The sequence below is a fragment of the Schistocerca cancellata genome, chromosome 9 (genome assembly GCF_023864275.1).
Source record: "Schistocerca cancellata isolate TAMUIC-IGC-003103 chromosome 9, iqSchCanc2.1, whole genome shotgun sequence".
In the NCBI taxonomy this organism is placed as follows: Eukaryota; Metazoa; Arthropoda; class Insecta; order Orthoptera; family Acrididae; genus Schistocerca; species Schistocerca cancellata.
Window position 1 is genome coordinate 68,260,432 of NC_064634.1, and position 21,495 is coordinate 68,281,926.

Below are 21,495 nucleotides of genomic sequence, written 5' to 3' on the forward strand. Positions count from 1 at the left end.
CCTGGCACCAACTGATATGGTTTTTGGATGTCTTTCTGTGGGATATCGTGCCAAATTCTCTCCAACTGGCATATTAGATCATCAAAATCCTGGCCTGGTTGAAGGGCCCTGCACGCACTGCTCCAAGCATTCTCAATTAAAAAGATATCTGGTGACCCTGCTGGTCAAGGTAGGGTTTGGCAAGCATGAAGACAAGCAGTAGAGACTCTGGGTGCATGCAGGTGGGCATTATCTTGCTGAAATGTATGCCCAGGATGGCTTATGTCGGGCAACAAATTGGGGTGCACAATATTGTCAACATACTGCTGTGCTGTAAGGATGCCATGGGTGCTACAAAATGAGATGGCATCCCAAAACATCACTCCTCGTTGTCTGGATGTACGGTTGTCGTCAGTCAGGTTGGTGTTCCACTGCTGTCTGGGGTGTCTACAGACACGTCTCCGACAGCCTGGAATCTCACTGATTATAGTAGGATTGTCTTCGGTGATGAGTTCCACTTTGAACTGAGCCCCAATGACTAGTGAAGACTCACTAAATGTATGGAGTAGTAGGCAGGGGTATTGAGATGTGCGTCCCTGTAACTGTGACTAGAAACTTTAAAAACAGATACAATCGTGCTCATGTCTTCCGTTGTGAGAAGAGCCAGGCAGAGCCCTGCAACTGCACAAGTCTTGCACTGTCATCACTCTGTGAGCCTCAGTGATTGGTGAACACTGTGAATATGAGAATTACCAAGACTACAGGACATTGCCTAACACATAAACCCATGCTCTGGCTGTGTGATCGGGGAAATCCGAGGTGTCCAGCCATTGGCATGAAACATGGAGTAGTTATCATGATAGGTAAATTGTGTGTTCAGAATAAATATCAAATAAGATTAAATCCAACAACAAAAATGGTAACAAAGAAGCCAGAAACACAGTTACAAAATCAAAAACCGAGTGTGTGGGTGAAAATAAGCCCTTGATCCAAAGAGTTGTTTTTAAGTTATTTCATGCTAAATGTTTTATGTATAAAATGGAATTTGAAAATTAACATCTCGACAAAGCCTTAAGTGATTTTCACAAACTAAGTGTCTATGGAGAGGTCTTATTGAACACTTTTATGAGATTATCAATCCCTCCCATACAACTTGGCCACCCGGATACAGTGTATCTGCAGTGGCAGGAACTCCCATGGTTCATATGCTGAAGGTCTCTCAAAGGCATTTACAGACAGGCAGTATCTCCCAGATCTAGTCTGCAAACAGATTTCTTGTGCAATATCCCAGCACACTCCACAATCCTCCACGAACCAGCTATAAAAGAGTGTCACCCAATACTATCCCACACTGGAACAACTGAACCACAGGCTCCTTCAGGGTCCTGATTAACTATAATCATGCATTGAAATTAGGAACCTTCTATCCAAGATCCTTCCCACCCCTCCTAGAGTGGTGTTCCATTGACCACCCAACCTCCACAACATCCTAGTCCATCCTTATGCCACTTCCAGTCCCAGTCCCTTGACACAGGGATCACACCTCTGTGGAAGAGCCAGATGTAAGACCTGCGCAATCCACCCACTCAGCATTTCCTATTCAAGTCCTGCCACAGGCATACCATACTCTATCAGAGGCCGGGCCACCTGTGAAAGCAGCTGTTGTGGTGTTTCCTTTTCTTGTGTGTGTGTGTGTGTGTGTGTGTGTGTGTGTGTGTGTGTGTGTGTGTGTCTTGGCTGTAACACCACGAGTAAGGATTTGTCAGTGTGATATGGTTGAAGTTTTCTTTGATTATTCTTCTTTCACTACAGTCACCTTTTTGTTTTGTTCTCGTGGTCAGACTACCCAATACCACAGCCATGCACAAGCTTTCTCCTCCAGCCTTTGTCTCAAGGCAGTGTGATGCTTTAAGAAAGTGTCTCACTACTTTCCACTATTGAATGATGAATGCATCTTCAATGATAATCTTCTGTATTGTTTCAACTATGTACATCAACTGTGAAGACAGATCCAAACATCAGCAACTCATGAACTTAAATAGGTCAAACAGTATGTCCAACCAACTGAACTCTACTAAAGATATAAGGTTTACAATCTTCATTTGTCTTGAGTGTTTACATTTAAGTATGTTCGGTTTCTCTGAGATGTGCACAACATCTTCAAGGGGCAACACCAAGGCATGAATGGCCATGTTCAAGTAGGGCTCCACACTCACCACACCATGCCTCTCCCCTGCTGTGTTACATCACCGCAGGTACAATCTGGACAGATCACAGATGGAGGCATGCACAGCGTATTTCTCCACTAGAAAAAATGTTTATAAGAGACAAAATCCTCTTTCAACAGAATGGGTACCTTGGTGGAACATAGGCCATTCTCATGAATAACCCATGTAACATTACACCATGTCATAAAAAGGGAAATCAAATAAAAACTGAACACCTGTCATGATGGAACCATGAAATGGTTCTATTCAAAAGTAACCACACATGGTACGACATTTATTCCACTGGAAAAGGACATGATCAATGCCCGTTCCTACGAAACAGTCAGCCGCTGACCGACCACAACTGCACCCACTCTTGAATTTCCTTGTCTGACTGAAACCCACGTTCACGCAAATCTTCCTTCAGGTCACCAAAGAGGTATGCAAGATGTTGCAGTGTTTCCAACCAAATTGCTGTAGCCCTCATCCAACTGCCACTCTGAGGTTGGGCATTGTCATGCCAAGATAGCAGTTAAAGAGTCTCCAAGAATTGATTATACAGGGTGTATCACCATTAATGGCATAAACACACATAGTTGAAAGTACACAGTACTTGAAGCAAAACAAGTCTAAGTAAACATAGGCTCTACAATGCTTAGAGCTATGAGCACTACTTCGTCTTTGTTACAGTGAAACAAATCTTTTCTATTCCAAGCTTTTTGCTTTCCACACTTTGGGAGGAGGTAGTATGGGGTAAACAAGAAAAAAAAGCCAAGTAAACATGGGCTCCAAAGTGCATACCTTAAGAGATATGAGGACTTGTTCGTCTTTGCTACTGACGAAACACATATCTCTACTGAAAAAGTGCTCATAGCTCTTAAGGTGTATGTACTTTAAGAGCCCGTGTTTACTGCCCTTGTTTTGGTCCATACTGCCTTCTCCCAAAATATGGAGAGCAAAGAGCTAGCAATAGAAGAGATTTATTTCGCAGTATCAAGGATGAAGAAGTGCTCACAGTTCTTAAAGTACGTGTTTTAGAACCCAATGTTTACTAAAACATTTTTTCTTAGTGTCACTTACTTTCAACTGTAACCAATTGTGCCATTAATTATTTAATTATGATACACTTCATATTATTAACAATTTCAATGCAAAAAATCAAGATGTCTTGTTTGTGTTGTAAGTGTTCAGCCTGAAGCAACTTTGGCCGACACCCTGTTGTAACAAGAAACCAGTATGTACCACAAGACTGGTTGGTTTGGGGTATAAAGGGACAAAACTAAAGGGTCATCAGTCCCTTTTTCCTGACGCATGTAAGGCTCAAGGTACAAAAACACCCAAAGTATGTTTGAGAAAGTAAAAGGGGGAAAAGGAATGGGGAACCACACCTAAAAAGAAAACAAATGGAATGAACAAAAAATAGGGAAAACATACACCACAAGAAAAATAGAAGAAGGTATTAAAACCATAGAGCAGAAGGCCTGGACTGGCTGATCACAATAATAAAAAGAGGATGAGCCAGCCACTCTGAAGTATTTAGTGACGAGACATGAAAAGAGGTGGATCCCTGAGACTCAGCCACTCCTATTTCTGAAGACTTGCAGAAGATAAAATTGCTTCTTACCGTTACGGCTGGATATGTGTTCAGTAATCTGGAAGCAAAATCGCAGGATTGGTTAATCGAGAATGTAGATGTCCTGAAACCACTCCTTGAGACTAAGTGTCAGGCCACTGTCATCTGGCATAAAAACCCATGCAATTCTACACACCGAGAGCAAAGCAAAGCGAAGGTAACTGTTCAATGCACTGGCTGCAACAGCATCAGTTCCTATTTGGAGCAACTTTGCACTGTTATACAGGAGTGTTTCAATGCTGGCGACATTTGTGGTGCATACTTGGGCATCAAACAGGCCATTGGACCCATTCCAAAGAAGAGCATACCACTCAAGGAAATAAATGGAAAAGTCATCACAAGTCAAAATCGTCAACTGCATTGTTGGGAAGAACATTACTCCAGCCTCTACTCTCATCCCACCAACATTAGTCCAAACGCAATGGATGAAATTCCTCAGACAACACCTTATCATGGTTTGAATGTCTTGCCTACTACAGAGGAGCTTCAAAGAGCAATTTCACAGCTTAAAAGTGGCAAGTGCCCTGGCAAAGACAATACCTCCACAGAAATTGTAAACCTTAAGCCATGTTTTCCACTGCTTTTCAACTTCTCACTGAAATGTTGGGCTGAGGGTACTGTGGTGCAAGACATGCGCAATGCCAATATCATTACTTTATACAAAGGTAAAGGTGATTGTGGCGATTGCAACTGTCAACATGGAATCTCACTTCTGAATATAGCTGGAAAAACATTTGCCTGTGTTGTGTTGGGCAGACTTCAGAAGCTTGCTGAGTCCATATACCCTGAGAAACAATGTAGGTTTCATCCTTAACGATCTACAGTTGATACGGTCTTCACACTCTGGCAAATTCAGGAAAAGTCTCACGAGCAGAAAACCCATCTGTTCATTGCCTTTATCGACCTAAACAAGGCTTTCGACACAGTCAGCAGAGGGCTGTATGCAGTACTTTTGAAGATAGGGTGTCCTCCAAAGCTCTTAAAGATGATCATGGCTTTTCACGAAGATGTGAAAAGTGCTGTGGTCTTTGACAGAAACACATCTGACCCATTTGCTGTGAAAAAGAGGGGTTCATCAAGGCTGTGTACTGGCTCCCACTCTGCTCAATATTTTTTTCTCTCTCTATGCAAAAGGTCCAGAAGAATCTGCAGCCTAGGTGTACACCATGGAGTTGTACGTGAATGGATGTTGAGGAGAAGTGGTAACAGGAAGGAACCCAGTTCAGACAGAAGGGACCGGATGCGAACCAAAATCGTAAGCCCTGACCTGAGCCGCTGATGTGGGAGATCAACTGCCATAGTTGGGAAAAGGAGACAGTAATTCAGATGCACAGGAGAACTATTAATGTGTGCAACGTAACTGGCAAGCAGTTGTGCACGCCTAACTTTCAATGGAGGGACTCCTGCCTCCAACAGGCCACTGGTCACTGGACTCGTTCTAAAGGCTCTCGTCGCTAGGTGAACGTCACAGTGGTGCACTGGGTTGAGTAAACGCAATGCTGAGGACACTGCCGAACCACAAACCACACTCCCATAGTCAAGGCAGGATTGAACAAGGGCTTTGTAGAGCTGCATCAATGTAGAGCGATCTGCACCCCAGTTGGTGTTGCTCAGGCAGCAGAGGGCATTGAGATGCTGCCAGAACTTCCACTTAAGATGACACTGACGAAGGTGAGGTAGCCAAGTCAATCGGGTGTCAAAAACCAGTCCTAAGATTCGATACGTCTCCACTACAGTGAGTGGATTGTCATTAAGATAAAGTTCTGGTTCAGGGTTAACAGAACAACGTGGACAGAAGTGCATGACACACGACTTAGTGGCTGAAAACTGGAAGCCATGTGCTAGAGCCCATGACTGCGCCTAGTGAATAGCTCCCTGCAGGTGCTGCTCAGTAACACCAGTACTGGAGCAGCAGTACAAAATGCAGAAGTCATCCGCATACAGAGAATGTGAGACCAATGGCCCTACAGCTGCTGCTATACTGTTAATAGCCACTAAAAATAGGGACACAACACTCAATAAGGAGCCCTGTGGAACACCATTCTCCTTTACATGGGGGGAACTATGGGAGGCACCGGCTTGTTTCTTGGGGATCTTTTTCCTTTTAGGTTTCTCACACTGCTCCTTAGGTTTGCCCAGCTGGAAGGGTTTCACTGACTGTCTAGGGGACGGAGGAGGACTGTGAAACCCTACAACCAGCTACCTGTGGTTGCTTCAGCCACTGTCGGGTGTCAACTTTGCCAGTGGTAGGAACCTGGGAAGGGAGTGACCCAAGGGATCCCTTCCTGGCGAGAGGAACCAAAGAAGACTTACGCTTCTCTGGCTGTGAAGTGGGGATTGACTTCCCCGATTGTTGGGGGGCAGGGGGTGGGGGTGTTTGCTCCTGAAGTAGGTTGAGCAGGAGCAACAGGGAGGGAAGTGCCCTCCACCATCAAGGGGGCAGATGGAGTCTGTTGGCTCTGAGAGCCAACTGTACGTGGCGGAACGGAAGATAGTAGAACCTTTGTCGTATCGGCGGCATAGTTTGATGTCATATGCACATGATATAGCCTCTGATATTTTCTCTTAGTCTCTTTCTGGAGAATCCTGTAGTCTGCCAAGCAAGGTGAATAGTGTTCTCCACAGTCGACAGAAATGGGAGCAGGGCACAGGGGGTATTGGGATTTGAAGGATGTCCACAATCTCGACAGTTGATGCTGGAAGTACAGCGGGAAGACATGGCCGAACTTCCAGCACTTAAAGCACCTCATCAGGAGAGGGATATATGGCTTTCTGTCACAGTGGTAGACCATCACCTTGAGCTTCTCGGATAATGTGTCACCCTCGACGGCCAAGATGAAGGCACTGGTGGCAACCTGATTGTCCCTCGGACCTCGGTGGACGCACCGGATGAAATAGACACCTCGGCACTCTAAATTGGGGCGCAGCTCATCGTCAGACTGCAAAAGAAGGCCCCTGTGAAATATGATACCCTGGACCATACTTAAGCTCTTATGCGGCGTGATGGATGCAGAAACATCCCTAAGCTTGTCACAGGTGAGCAGTGCCCATGACTGGACAGAGGATGCTGTTTTGATCAAGACTGACCCTGACCGCATTTTGGAAAGCTCTCCATCTCCCCAAATTTGTCCTCTAAATGCTCCCCAAAACACTGGGGTTTCATTGACAAGAAAGATTCCCCAGCAACTCTCATACATATGAGGTATCGGGGTAAACAAGCTTTGCTGCCATCATTAGCACCCAAGAGGGTGACCTCAACCAACAGTTGGAGAATGAGCAGAAGTGCAGATCCATGTCAATGAAGGATGCGAGAGGTCTCAGCGCATGATGGACACTATGCACCATGTAAGGCACCCTTCCACAATTGGCCACTTTTCGGGAAAATTTTGAAAAATGGTGGTCAAACGCTACAGGGGACCATCACATAAAGGCCGAAATGCCTGAGACTCCCTTTAGTCACCTCTTACGACAGGCAGGAATACCTTGGGCCTATTCTAGCCCCTGGTCCCATGGGGGATGGGGTGGGGGGTGAGGGGGGGCGGGTAGTGAGTTCTATTGGAAGACCCTTTTCAAACTCGTAGAATGATGGGAAAAACATCTGGAAAGAAATAGATGCTACATTTAAAAGCAAGAGAAAAGTCCATAGATTATGGTTTCTCTAAAAAATAAATATTAAGAGACCATTGCCACTACTTTCATTATGATCCTCACAGTTTCCAAAAGCATGATATGTTCATACACCAATCTTTATATGGCACACAATAGTCTGCTACCACTGCGTCCACCTCTCCGCGAGTGTCAGTACCAGATTAGCAGACAGGTAATACCTACATGAAATGTCAGGAGACTGTGACCATTCTGAGTTATGCAAAAATCGGTTCCGATTCTGGTCTACATCTACATCTATACTCTGCAAACCACCATGACAGAGGGTGCGTCTCATTGTACCAGTTATTAGGATTCCTTCCTGTTCCGTTCACATATGAAGCGCAGGAAGAATGACTGACTGAATGCCTCTGTGCATGCTGTAATTATTCTAATCTTATCCTCACTATCCCTAAGTGAGTGATATGTAGAGAGTTGTCATATAATCCTAGAGTCATTATTTGAAGCTGGTTCTTGAAACTTTGTAAACAGACTTTCTCAGGATAGTTGATGTCTATCTTCAATAGTCTGCCAGTTCAGTTCCTTCAGTATATCTTGACACTATCCCATGAATCAAACAAACTTGTGACCATTTGTGTTGCCCTGCTCTGTGAACGTACAATATCCCCTGTAAGTCTTATTTGGTACAGGTTCCGCACACTTGAGCAGTATTCTATAACTTGTTACACAAGTGATTTGTAAGCGATCTCCCTTGTAGAATGATTGCACTTTTCCAGTATTCTACCAATAAACTACTTTGCCCCTGGAGACTGAAAATCTCTGTAAAACAACGATTATGTGAAACCCATTTCACTCCATTGGTCCACGAGACCCAGAAGGCGGTAGATACCGGCGCCCAGGTAGCTGCCAAGTTCCTGGCCTTCCGTAAGGCATTTGATACAGTTCCACACTGCCACTTAATGAGCTAAACACACGCAGAATACCAGACCAACCTTGTGACTGGACTGATGGGTTTCTAGCAGATAGAACACAGCACGTCATTGTCAATGGAGAGAAGTCTTCAGACAAAAAGTGACTTTGGGTGTGCCTAAGGGAGTTGCTATAAGTCCATTATTTTGTATATAAATTACATAGTAGACAACACTGGAATTTCCCTGAGGATTTTTGTGGATGATACTGTTGTACACACAGAAGTTGTAATGCTACAAAAACTGCAGCAAAATGCAGGAAGACCTGTAGAGGACCGACAGTTGGTGTAGGTAGTGGAAATTGACTCAACCTAAACAAATGTAACATATTGCATATACATACATAGAAATCTGCCTTGTGTGATTACACATTTGCAGAACATTAACTGGAAGCAGTTCCTTCCATAAAATATCTAAGACTATACATACAGAGCAATCTGAAGAGGAACAAACACACAAAACAAATTGCAGGAAAGGCAGATGCTAGCTAGAGATTCACTGGAAAGGCTTCAGGAAATGTAGTCTGTCAACAAAGAGGGTAGCTTAACAAATCCCTCATTCAACCAATACTTGAAACTACAGATCAATATGGGAACTGCCCAAGAGAGAATAGATATACAAAATAATGAATATCCAAAGAGCAACACATTTCATTACAAATACATTTAGTAAGCACAAAAGCATCACTGAGATAATCAACCTACTCCAGTAGCAGACACTGCAAAGAGAAGCATTCTGGATCACATTGTGGTTTATCTCAAAGTTTTGTGAGTGACAGGACCAATGAAGATAGAATTAGACAGATTCGGACCCACAAAGAGGCTTATCGGCAATCAGTCTTCTGGAACAGGAAAGGGGGGAAGCGAGAGTGGTACACGAAGTACCCTGTGCCACACACTGCAAGGTGGCTTATGGTGTATAGATGTAGATTTACTGCCTTTTTGGCCTTTACTATGTCTAAATATTGGATATATATTATCTGTGTTGTTACATCAGGACTATAATGTGTGCAGCCACTGTTGTGACATTATAAAGTTAGAGTTGGGTAGTGAGAATTCTCAATAGTTTTGTTGTATGCATTGTACTGGTGAAAGGGATTATGGAAGAACCTACCAATAAAGGATATTTTTCGTCACAGCTGGAACTGGTCAGCAGGGGTTTGATAGAGGCTATAAATGTGTGAAGTCTCAGGCTTAATAATACAAGTGTGCAGTGTACATTATTAGACCAATTCCTAAAACCTAGTTTATACCAATTAATGAGCCTCCTTCAAGGAGACAACGTGTACGGGCATTGCAGGTAGATACTGTTCCGTGTGGAAAAGTTTAGTACACGGAACAGAAAACTGTGAAGAATGGTTTAAGGTAATGATCACTGAAAGTCTGAAATAATTTTGCAAAGAAACAGCTTGATCATATGCACCAATTATGTAGAAACAATTTACTGATACGATAAACAGTTGCTTAGCAACGCTCCGAAAACTAAAGAACTAATGTGTATGTTGCAAGCATTAATGTACAAATACCTTAACAAACTAACTAACAAAGAATTAAAACCATTTTGTGATAATTTGTAAGAACCAAATGAATTGCAAGCTACAGAAGAGGTGATTCAAGGGAAATATGAACCAAAGAAGACATTACGATAACTGGTTTTTGAGGTGAGATGCGTTATAGAACAGTGTGGCCCATCTAAAGTTGATTCAACTCGAAGTAAAGTGAAGAATGGACTGTCCCTAAGTCTTATTTGGACAGGTCTGCCACGTCAGCTGTCGACATCTGGCTCTACAGGCCATTGTCAATCCACTGCGAACCCATGGGCACTTTACACACAACAAATTGCATTAAACTGGAGTATGGAGATGGAGCAGATCAGTTGTGGCTGTACGCATGGTCACTGTACACTGTGAGAGTGCGCAGAATACCACATTATTACTGACGCATTAGTCGCATGATAACTACATACATCTGATGGGTGCATAATAATTCATTTGATGTTTTATAATTTGTGTTATCAAGTGAGCAAATAAGTTTGATATTCAAGGATTGCTATTGCAGGACGACTTAAATAAAGCTAAAGGATTAATTTAGAACAGCTGCAATAATTTCATGAATATACATGAGAAATTACACCCAATATTAAGTGCAAATGATGTGCAAAAAGGAAGGGAAAAAATAGTAATGGCGAAGGAAGGTGAGTGGTTGTGTTTAATAGAAAGAAATATCTAGGGACTCTAAATAAGTTTATGTCGGAGAAAGAAGGTTCTACCATAATACGTGCCAAATCCTTTATGGATCTACTTACAGAAAGTACTGATGGTTTCATGAAAAAGGAAGTAAAAGTGCATTAGAAAGGTTCACAACAAGACATAAAAACTATAATACTTGATGGGAGGAATTAGCATTTGAAACAAGAAGAGCCTTAAATAACATTTTTTTAAAATATTTTTCCAAAAACGAGTGACCTAATAGTATTATAATTATTTAGTAAACACAGCTGTGGTTGCATATAAGTTTTTACCTCTTATTTGTGGATGACTTGTTTCAATCTGCTAGAGATCAATCTCTAGTAGATCAAAACCAATTAGTCACAAGTAAAAAGTAACAACTTATAAGGACCATGGCCGGGTTTACTAAATAACCTTAAATAAATGTTTCTGAACATGCAGTCCCTCTGATGAACACTGTTTTTAAAAGTCTTTAATATAATATTGCCCAAACACAGGAGTGAACATAAGAAAGTAAGATTGGTTTAACACACACACACACACACACACACACACACACACACACACACACACACACACACAGAGAGAGAGAGAGAGAGAGAGAGAGAGAACCCAATGTCACCAGAGATTTCTGTTATGAGAGCAAGCTTAACCAGTTCAGCCTTCCATCATAATGAGTCACCATAAAAACGCTCACAGAGAACTGCAAGGAACAAATGCAGGAAGGTTCAAGGGGCTACCAGTTCCTTCGGGCTTAGATAAAGATCCAAGCATATCTTTTATCTGTTCTCTGGACGGGTCTCACTAGCTTGTAAGGGTGTTGCAGGGTAGGTTGTGATGAGAAATATTTGTTCAGAAGAAGAAAAAACTGACATGTTTCTGACTTAATTATCATATAAGTTAGCCAATCAGGCTGTTGTGGGTGCTAATTCACATGGTCCGCCAGAGATTGTGTTGTCAAACTGGTTCTTTGTTTGGCTTCCCAAAACCAAACAGGAGAGCAATATAAAAACCGGACATGGGACAGTAATAAGGAGTGAACCTGAGCCAAAGGCAGACCAGTTTTGCACACTATTATCATCTACATCATGAGAACAACTGACACTAACTGTATCTGGCAGGCTGCTTGAATTTGTGTGCGTAACGGACTGATCGTCTAACTTCTATGCTAATTAACTTGGAAATGGTGCAACACAGTTAACCAAGCTTTTCAAATTTTTCAGACTAACCTATATAACTAATTTAAGGATGATTTGTCCTTACGTTCTGTTGTAACTCTGCAACCCACTCATATCTTCAAACCCAACTGCTTGTGGTGATATATACGACTCCAGAGGAATGTTGCGTAAGCTTGCGTCTTCTTATTGATGAACAATTCTTGTAAATAAAAATCATCAAGAAAGATATTGAAAGTAATGGCACAGATATTTTGCAGGTTTGCTATTTTTTTTCATGTGGCAAGTCATCATTTTGACAATGGTTATTATGTGGTGTAAAGAGACAAATGAAATGGTCTCTTAATTTTCCATTCTATGTTCAGAGTCTGTGTTGGGGTGTTATGGCTGACGGAAGCTACTGATGTGATAAGGTCAATGATGTGCATGTTTAATGTCAAGATATGGTTTTATTAATACAAATGATTGACTTCTCATGCCCCTTTAAGGTAGTTATAATTTTGGTAAGAAGTTTCTTAACAGCAATAAAAATATGGTTCGAGACGATTTTTGGCACAGCTTTCCAAGAGGATACATCCGAGAATATACAAGTGTAACAAGAACTGTATAAAATCATACAACATCCAATTGAACAGCTAATTTGTGGTGTCTTAGTACAGAACATGAATGAAATGATTGCTGGAAATTGTAATGGAAACTCTAACTATGTAAGAAACAAATGGACACCACAAGGAATAACAAGAGGAAGAAGCTGTACACAAAAGAATGATAACAACAACTACTGAATGAAACTATTTGAGAAGAATAAACTAATTTATACAGAAAATTATTGTGAAATTGTGTCATTGCCCTCGACAACCTGATCAATAACTATTTCAAGAAAGAAAGTGCACATACTAAACACTGAAAGCAAATATTAAAAAGTAATGTATCGCCAATGTCAGACAAGTAAAAGTCTAAGACATTGATATGAAAAATCGATGGCTGGTTGCTTTGACTAAAGATCACAGATTTTAATGGGTGATTAATGAATATACAACAGCTAGCAGGATGAGGGGTAGTTGTGCAGTTACTTCACAATGTCAATGAGTTGCAGCAGCGCAGTACAGTCTACATTCTGATGTGTACTGCACGGCAGAGCTGGGTGAGCTGTATTTACTCCTGAGCAACCCCCCCCCCCCCCCCCCATCTTTTGTGTCATATCTTGAGTGAAAACTGCCTCCCCTTTTTTAGAATTTACTGAAGTGTTGATAACTATTTTGAATTGGGAAAGTGTTGTTCAAGTATCATTATTTAAAGTGTGTGGCAGTATTGTCCAGAAACAAAGTAGAGGATTTGGAGATTTCTGAAAAACTTTAGTAAACAATTTAGGGCAGATAGAGCCATTTAAGGCAGACCTAAATGCTAAAATGGGAAAGTTAGCTACTAAAATGAAACAGTCAGAACTGATCTGGGAGCACAAATAGAACACAACAAAAAGCTAATTCTGGTACAAGAAATACTAAAACAAACCAACAAGACAATAATTTAGATGAGAATTTGCTAACTCATGTCAGGGAAAGGTTGACACAAATCAAAAAATATCAGAACTTGGTGTACTTTATCTACTATATTAAGTTTAAAAGGAGAACTTGTAATGGGACATCCTCCTCTTTACTTTTCATCAACAGTAATTGTCGATACCAGTATTATTATTCAAATTTTTGACAGGTCAATATTATCTCAGTTGCCTTTCTGAAAACTTTCATATTATTTCATACACAGTATCAAACAACGGAAAATCCAGGATGGATTTTGTTATTATTTGATTCTTATTTGTTATTATTTACAGTATGTTACATTTCCCCCCATGAACCATGGACCTTGCCGTTCGTGGGGAGGCTTGCGTGCCTAAGTGAAACAGATAGCCGTACCGTAGGTGCAACCACAACGGAGAGGTATCTGTTGAAAGGCCAGACAAACGTGTGGTTCCTGAAGAGGGGCAGCAGCCTTTTCAGTAGTTGCAGGGGCAACAGTCTGGATGATTGACTGATCTGGCCTTGTAACACAAACCAAAACGGTCTTGCTGTGCTGGTGCTGCGAATGGCTGAAAGCAAGGGGAAACTACAGGCTTAATTTTTCCCGAGGGCATGCAGCTTGACTGTATGGTTAAATTATGATGGCGTCCTTTTGGGTAAAATATTCTGGAGGTAAAATAGTCCCCCATTCGGATCTCCAGGTGGGGACTATTCAAGAGGACGTCGTTATCAGGAGAAAGAAGACTGGTGTTCTACAGATCGGAGCATGGAATGTCAGCTGCCTTAATCGGGCAGGTAGGATAGAAAATTTAAAAAGGGAAATGGATAGGTTCAAGTTAGATATAGTGGGAATTAGTGAAGTTCGGTGGCAGGAGGAACAAGACTTTTGGTCAGGAGAATAGAGGGTTATAAATACAAAATCAAATAGGGGAGTAGGTTTAATAAAGAAATTTAAAAAAAAATAATAAGAGTGCGGGTAAGTTACAACAAGCAGCATAGTGAATGTATTATTGTGGCCAAGATAGACACAAAGTTGGTTGGTTGGTTGGTTGGTTGGTTTGGGGGGGGATTAAAGGGACCAGACTGCGACGGTCATCGGTCCCTTTTTCCAAAAAAAAGTAAAACCACCCAAAGAGAATAAAAAACGAACAACAGGAAAGACGTCAGACGACACAGGACAAGAAATACTCCTACAAGGATCAGACGAAACAAATTAAAATCACACAGAGTGTGACAGTGGTTGGCCGACCATAGAGATAAAAAGGAAAAGCCAACCACCGAGAACACATTAAAAACTCAGCGTAAAATCGTAGGCCAATGGCCAGAATCAACACAAAAGAACAGAACAAACACTCAGAGTAAATAATAAAAACCCCCTGCCCGAATAAAACGGAAAACTAAGTCAGCCATACCAGGGTCATCACATAAGAGGGCAGGGAGCGTATCAGGCAGCGCAAATGTCTGCCTGACCACAGCTAAAAGGGGGCAGGCCAACAAAATGTGGGCCACTGTCAAAGCCGCCCCGCAGCGACATACAGGAGGGTCCTCCCGGCGCAGTAAATAACTGTGTGTCAGGTGGGAGTGGCCAATGCGGAGCCGACAAAGGACGACAGAGTCCCTGCGGTTGGCTCGCAGGGATGACCGCCACACAGTCGTCGTGTCCTTGATGGCACGGAGTTTACTGGGCATGATCCGATTGCGCCATTCAGCGTCCCAAAGCGCAAAAACTTTTCGGCGGAGGACTGCCCGCAAATCAGTCTCTGGGAGGCCAACGTCCAGAGACTGTTTACTCGTGGCCTCTTTCGCCAGGCGGTCAACATGTTCATTGCCCGGGATACCGACATGACCGGGGGTCCACACAAAGACCACAGAGCGGCCGCAACGTGCAAGAGTATGCAGGGACTCATGGATAGCCATCACCAGACGAGAACGAGGAAAACACTGGTCGAGAGCTCGTAAACCGCTCAGGGAATCGCTACAGATAACGAAGGACTCACCTGAGCAGGAGCGGATATACTCTAGGGCACGAAAGATGGCGACTAGCTCAGCAGTGTAAACGCTGCAGCCAGCCGCCAAGGACCGTTGTTCAGAATGGTCCCCTAGAGTTAGCGCATACCCGACACGACCAGCAACCATCGAACCGTCGGTGTAAACAATTCCAGAGCCCTGATACGTGGCCAGGATGGAATAAAAGCGGCGGCGGAAGGCCTCTGGAGGGACCGAGTCCTTCGAGCCCTGTGCCAAGTCGAGCCGAAGGCAAGGGCGAGGAACACACCATGGGGGTGTACGCAGAGGCACCCGGAAAGGAGGTGGAACAGAGAAAAACCCAAGCCCGCAGAGAAGCTCCTTGATGCGTACGGCGATCGGACAACCCGACCGGGGCCGACGGTCTGGCAGATGGACGACTGACTGCGGGAACAGGACACGATAATTTGGATGCCCGGGCAAGCTAAAAACATGGGCAGCATAAGTGGCCAGCAAACGTTGGCGTCGGAACCGCAGTGGAGGTACACCTGCCTCCACTAGGACGCTGTCCACAGGGCTGGTGCGGAAAGCACCAGTGGCAAGGCGTATCCCGCTGTGGAGAATTGGGTCCAGCACCCGCAACGCAGATGGGGATGCTGAGCCATAAGCTAGGCACCCATAATCCAGGCGAGACTGGATTAACGCCTGGTAGAGCCGCAACAGGGTAGATCGGTCAGCGCCCCAGCGGGTGTGGCTCAAACAACGCAGGGCGTTGAGATGCCGCCAACACGCTTGTTTAAGCTGCCGGATATGAGGCAGCCAAGTCAACCGGGCATCAAAAAGGACACCCAAAAACCTGTGGGTCTCCACCACAGCAAGAAGTTCGTCGGCAAGGTAAAGCCGCGGCTCAGGATGGACCGTTCGGCGCCGGCAGAAATGCATAACGCGGGTCTTGGCAGCCGAAAACTGAAAACCACGCGCTACAGCCCAAGACTGCGCCTTGCGGATTGCGCCCTGTAGCTGACGTTCAGCTGCTGCAATGCTAATAGAACTATAGTAAAGACAGAAGTCGTCAGCATACAGGGAAGCGGAGACAGAATTTCCTACTGCCGCAGCGAGACCGTTTATTGCAATTAAAAACAGGCAGACACTGAGGACAGAGCCCTGGGGTACCCCGTTCTCCTGGACGAGGGAGGAACTATACGAGGCCGCGACTTGCACGCGGAAGGTACGATACGACAGAAAATTTCTGATATAGATCAGCAGAGGGCCCCGAAGACCCCATCCATGAAGCGTAGAAAGGATGTGATGACGCCATGTCGTATCGTACGCCTTCCGCATGTCGAAAAAGACAGCGACCAGGTGCTGACGGCGGGCAAAGGCTGTACGGATGGCCGACTCAAGGCTCACCAGATTGTCGGTGGCGGAGCGGCCTTTACGGAACCCACCCTGAGACGGAGCCAGAAGGCCCCGATAGACACAAAGCCCACGCCTACTACAGTAGTACAAGTTTATGTGCCAACTAGCTCTGCAGATGAAGAAATTGAAAGAATGTATGATGAAATAAAAGAAATTATCCAGACAGCGAAGGGAGAAGAAAATTTAATAGTCACAGGTGACTGGATTCAGCAGTAGGAAAAGGGAGAGAAGGAAACGTAGTAGGTGAATATGGATTGGGCGTAAGAAATGAAAGAGGAAGCCGTCTGCTAGAATTTTGCTCAGAGCACAACTTAATCATAGCTAACACTTGGTTCAAGAATCATAAAAGAAGGTTGTATACATGGAAGAAGCCTGGAGATACTGACAGGTTTCAGATAGATTATATAATGGTAAGACAGAGATTTAGGAACCAGGTTTTAAATTGTAAGACATTTCCAGGGGCAGATGTGGACTCTGACCACAATCTATTGGTTATGAGCTGTAGATTAAAACTGAAGAAACTGCAAAAAGGTGGGAATTTAAGGAGATGGGACCTGGATAAACTGACTAAACCTGAAGTTGTAGAGAGTTTCAGGGATAGCGTAAGGGAAGAATTGACAGGAATGGGGGAAAGAAACACACTAGAAAAAGAATGGATAGCTTTGAGGGATGAAATAGTGAAGGCAGCAGAGGATCACGTAGGTAAAAAGACGAGGGCTAGTAGAAATCCTTGGGTAACAGAAGAAATATTGAATTTAATTGATGAAAGGAGAAAATATAAAACCACAGTAAATGAAGTAGGCAAAAAGGAATACAAACGTCTCAAAAATGAGATCGACAGGAAGTACAAAATGGCTAAGCAGGGATGACTAGAGGACAAATGTAAGGATATAGAGGCTTATCTCACTAGGGCTAAGATAGATACTGCCTACAGGAAAATTAAAGAGACCTTTGGAGAAACGAGAACCTCTTGTATGAATATCAAGAGCTCAGATGGAAACCCAATTCTAAGCAAAGAAGGGAAAGCAGAAAGGTGGAAGGAGTATACAGAGGGTCTATACAAGGGCAATGTACTTGAGGACAACATTATGGAAATGGAAGAGGATGTAGATGAAGATGAAATGGGAGATACGATACTGCGTGAATAGTTTGATCGAGCACTGAAAGACCTGAGTCGAAACAAGGCCCCGGGAATAGACAACATTTCATTAGAGCTACTGACAGCCTCGGGAGAGCCAGTCCTGACAAAACTCTACCATGTGGTGAGCAAGATGAATGAGACAGGCGAAATTCCCTCAGACTTCAAGAAGAATATAGTAATTCCAATCCCAAAGAAAATAGGTGTTGACAGATGTGAAAATTACCAAACTATACGTTTAATAAGTCACAGCTGCAAAATACTAACATGAATTCTTAACAGACGAATGGAAAAATAGGTAGAAGCCGACCTCGGGGAAGATAAGATTGGACTGTAGAAATATTGGAACTCATGTGGCAATACTGAACTTACGACTTATCTTAGAAGAAAGATTAAGGAAAGGCAAACCAACGTTCCTGGCATTTGTAGACTTAGATAAATCTTTGGACAATGTTGACTAGAATACTCTCTTTCAAATTCTGAAGATGGCAGGGGTAAAATACAGGGAGCGAAAGGCTATTTACAATTTGTACAGAAACCAGATGGCAGTTATAAGAGTCGAGGGACATCGAAGGGAAGCAGTGGTTGGGAAGGGAGTGAGACAGGGTTGTAGCCTCTCCCCAGTGTTATTCAATCTGTATATTGAGCAAGAAATAAAGGAAACAGAAGAAAATTTCGGAGTAGGTATTAAAATCCATGGAGAAGAAATAAAAACGTTGAGGTTCGTCGATGACATTGTAATTCTGTCAGAGACAGCAAAGGACATGGAAGAGCAGTTGAACGGAATGGACAGTGTCTTGAAGGAAGGATATAAGATGAACATCAACAAAAGCCAAACGAGTATAATGGAATGTAGTCGAGTTAACTCGGGTGATGCTGAGGGAATTAGATTGGGAAATTAGACACTTAAAGTAGTAAAGGAGTTTCGCTATTTGGGGAGCAAAATAACTGATGATGGTCGAAGTAGAGACGATATAAAATGTAGACTGGCAATGGCAAGGAAAGCGTTTCTGAAGAAGAGAAATTTGTTAACGTCGAGTATAGATTTAAGTGTCAGGAGGTTGTTTCTGAAAGTATTTGTATGGACTGTTGCCATGTATGGAAGTGAAACGTGGACAATAAATAGTTTGGACAAGAAGAGAATAGACGCTTTCGAAATGTGGTGCTACAGAAGAATGCTGAAGACTAGATGGGTAGATCACATAACTAATGAGGAGGTATTGAATAGAATTGAGGAGAAGAGGAGTTTGTGGCACAACTTGACAAGAAGAAGAGACCTGTTGGTAGGACATCATCTGAGGCATCAAGGGATCACAAATTTAGTATTAGAGGGCAGCGTGGAGGGTAAAAATCGTAGAGGGAGACCAAGAGATGAATACACTAAAGCAGATTCAGAAAGATGTACGGTGCAGTAGGTACTGGGAGATGATGAAGCTTGCACAGGATAGAGTAGCATGGAGAGCTGCATCAAAATGAAGACCACAACAACAACAAGAGTTGTGAGTGTTGGTTTTTTGGTATCGACAGTTGTGGTTGACCGATATAGGTCACAGGAAATGTCTGATTCCAGTTTTCGTAAGTGTAGGTGTAGGTGTTGGTGTTGTCATTGGTGTTCTGGAACATCAGCTATGGTTGACCTATACTGGTCAAGGGAAACGTCCAATTCCAATTTTCGTAGTTGTAGGTGTTGTTTTCGTGGTATCGACAATTGCAGTTTAGCTATATAGGTCATGGGAGCGTCCGATTCCTGTGGATTTTTGTTGGATAGCAGAATGTTGTAATTTTGTTTTTTTTCTTTGTTCATCATGTCCTGTGTTTTGGGATTGTGTGTGGTTTTATTAAAAATATATTTAGCTTATTCCCACCCTAAAACCCCTTATTTCCCATGGTTGTGCTGTTAGTTTGATTCTATTTTTGGAGGGCGATGTTATTGTCTTTTTTATATGTATTTTCATGTTTGTTACTGTGTGTATGTAGCGGCATCATAGTGATATCTTGGAGACGCTGAGAATGGCCTTTTCCGCCATACTGATGATGTCATGGGTCAAAGGAGACAGGTCGAATCGGATGCTTCTGTAGTCCCTACTTTAACAAAGTGCCTGGAATTAAAAAGATGTATGAAAATAATTTATTATTAACATAAAAAAAGACTTCAAAATGATACAAACTTTTCATATGAAGTAGGGCAATTGCTACAGTTCCAGCAAGTATACGTGGGTTAATATGTGATGACAGACACCACACCAGATGAGTGATGTATATCATTATGTCTTCTTACTGACGAATGACACTAGCTCACAGAAACTACAAAATAAGTTATTGTAGGTGGGAACATGTCATTCTTAATGGAGAGAAGTCTTCCGAAGTAAGAATGATTCCAGGTGGGCCACAGGGGAGTGTCGTAGGACTGTTGTTATTCACAATATACATAAATGACCTTGTGGATAACATTGGAAATTCACCGAGGCCTTTTGCAGATGATGCTGTAGTATATCGAGAGGTTGTAACAATGGAAAATTGTACTGAATTGCAGGAGAATCTGCAACAAATTGGTTGATGGTGCTGGAAATGGCAATTGAATCTCAATGTAGACAAGTGTAATGTGCTGCAAATACATAGAAAGAAAGATCCTTTATCATTTAGCAACAATATAGCAGGTCAGCAACTGGAAGCAGTTAATTCCATAAATTATCTGGGAGTAGGCATTAGGAGTGATTTATAATGGAATGACCATATAAAATTAATCGTCAGTAAAGCAGATGCCAGACTGAGATTCATTGGAAGAACCCTACGGAAATGTAGTCTGAAAACAAAGGAAGTAGGTTACAGTACACTTGTTCGCCCACTGCTTGAATACTGCTCCCAGGTGTGGGTTCCGTACCAGATAGGGTTGATAGAAGAGAGAGAGAGAAGATGCAACGGAGAGCAGCGTGCTTCGTTACAGGATCATTTGCTAATCGCGAAAGCGTTATGGAGATGACAGATAAACTCCAGTGGAAGACTCTGCAAAAGAGACGCTCAGTAGCTCAGTACGGGCTTTTGTTGAAGTTTCGAGAACAGAACTTCACCGAGGAGTCAAGCAGTATATTCCTCCCTTCTACATACATATCGCGAAGAGACCATGAGGATAAAATCAGAGTGATTAGAGCCCACACAGAGGAATACCGACAGTCTTTCTTTCTGTGAGCAATACGAGACTGGAATAGAAGGGAGAACCGATAGAAGTACTCAAGGTACCCTCCGCCACACACTGTCGGGTGGCTTGTGGAGTATGGATGTAGATGTAGAACAAAGTATGGATGTAGATGTAGAACATAAGTTTGGTGTGGGATTGTTATCTTGTTTTCATGTTGCAAGAATGGTGGACAATAATAGGTGCACAGCCGGTGACTGAGATGTCTGCTCTAACTTTGGATGGGAAATGCTTGTGATTTGATTGCTATAGGAGGGAAGTGCATGGGTATATTTGATGGATCTTACAGGTGTTGTATCTGGGCCATATACAAAAGTGCAACCCTCAAGATCCACACTATTACATACGTCAGGTGGATGACAGACTGCTATTTTGTAAGGTGACTGTAGGATGTTGGGAAGGATACCCCTCATAGCAGAGCATGATGAGACACAGCAGGCAGGGAAAAAAAAAAAAAAAAAAAAAAAT

At 42.9% G+C, this 21,495-nt stretch overlaps 1 protein-coding gene across 1 annotated transcript in view; it reads right to left on the reverse strand.

The window, feature by feature from the left end:
• LOC126100492 (peroxisomal biogenesis factor 19) overlaps positions 1-21,495 on the reverse strand; it is a 55,058-nt gene that overhangs the window by 31,924 nt on the left and 1,639 nt on the right. The gene's annotated exons all lie outside the window — the stretch shown is intronic.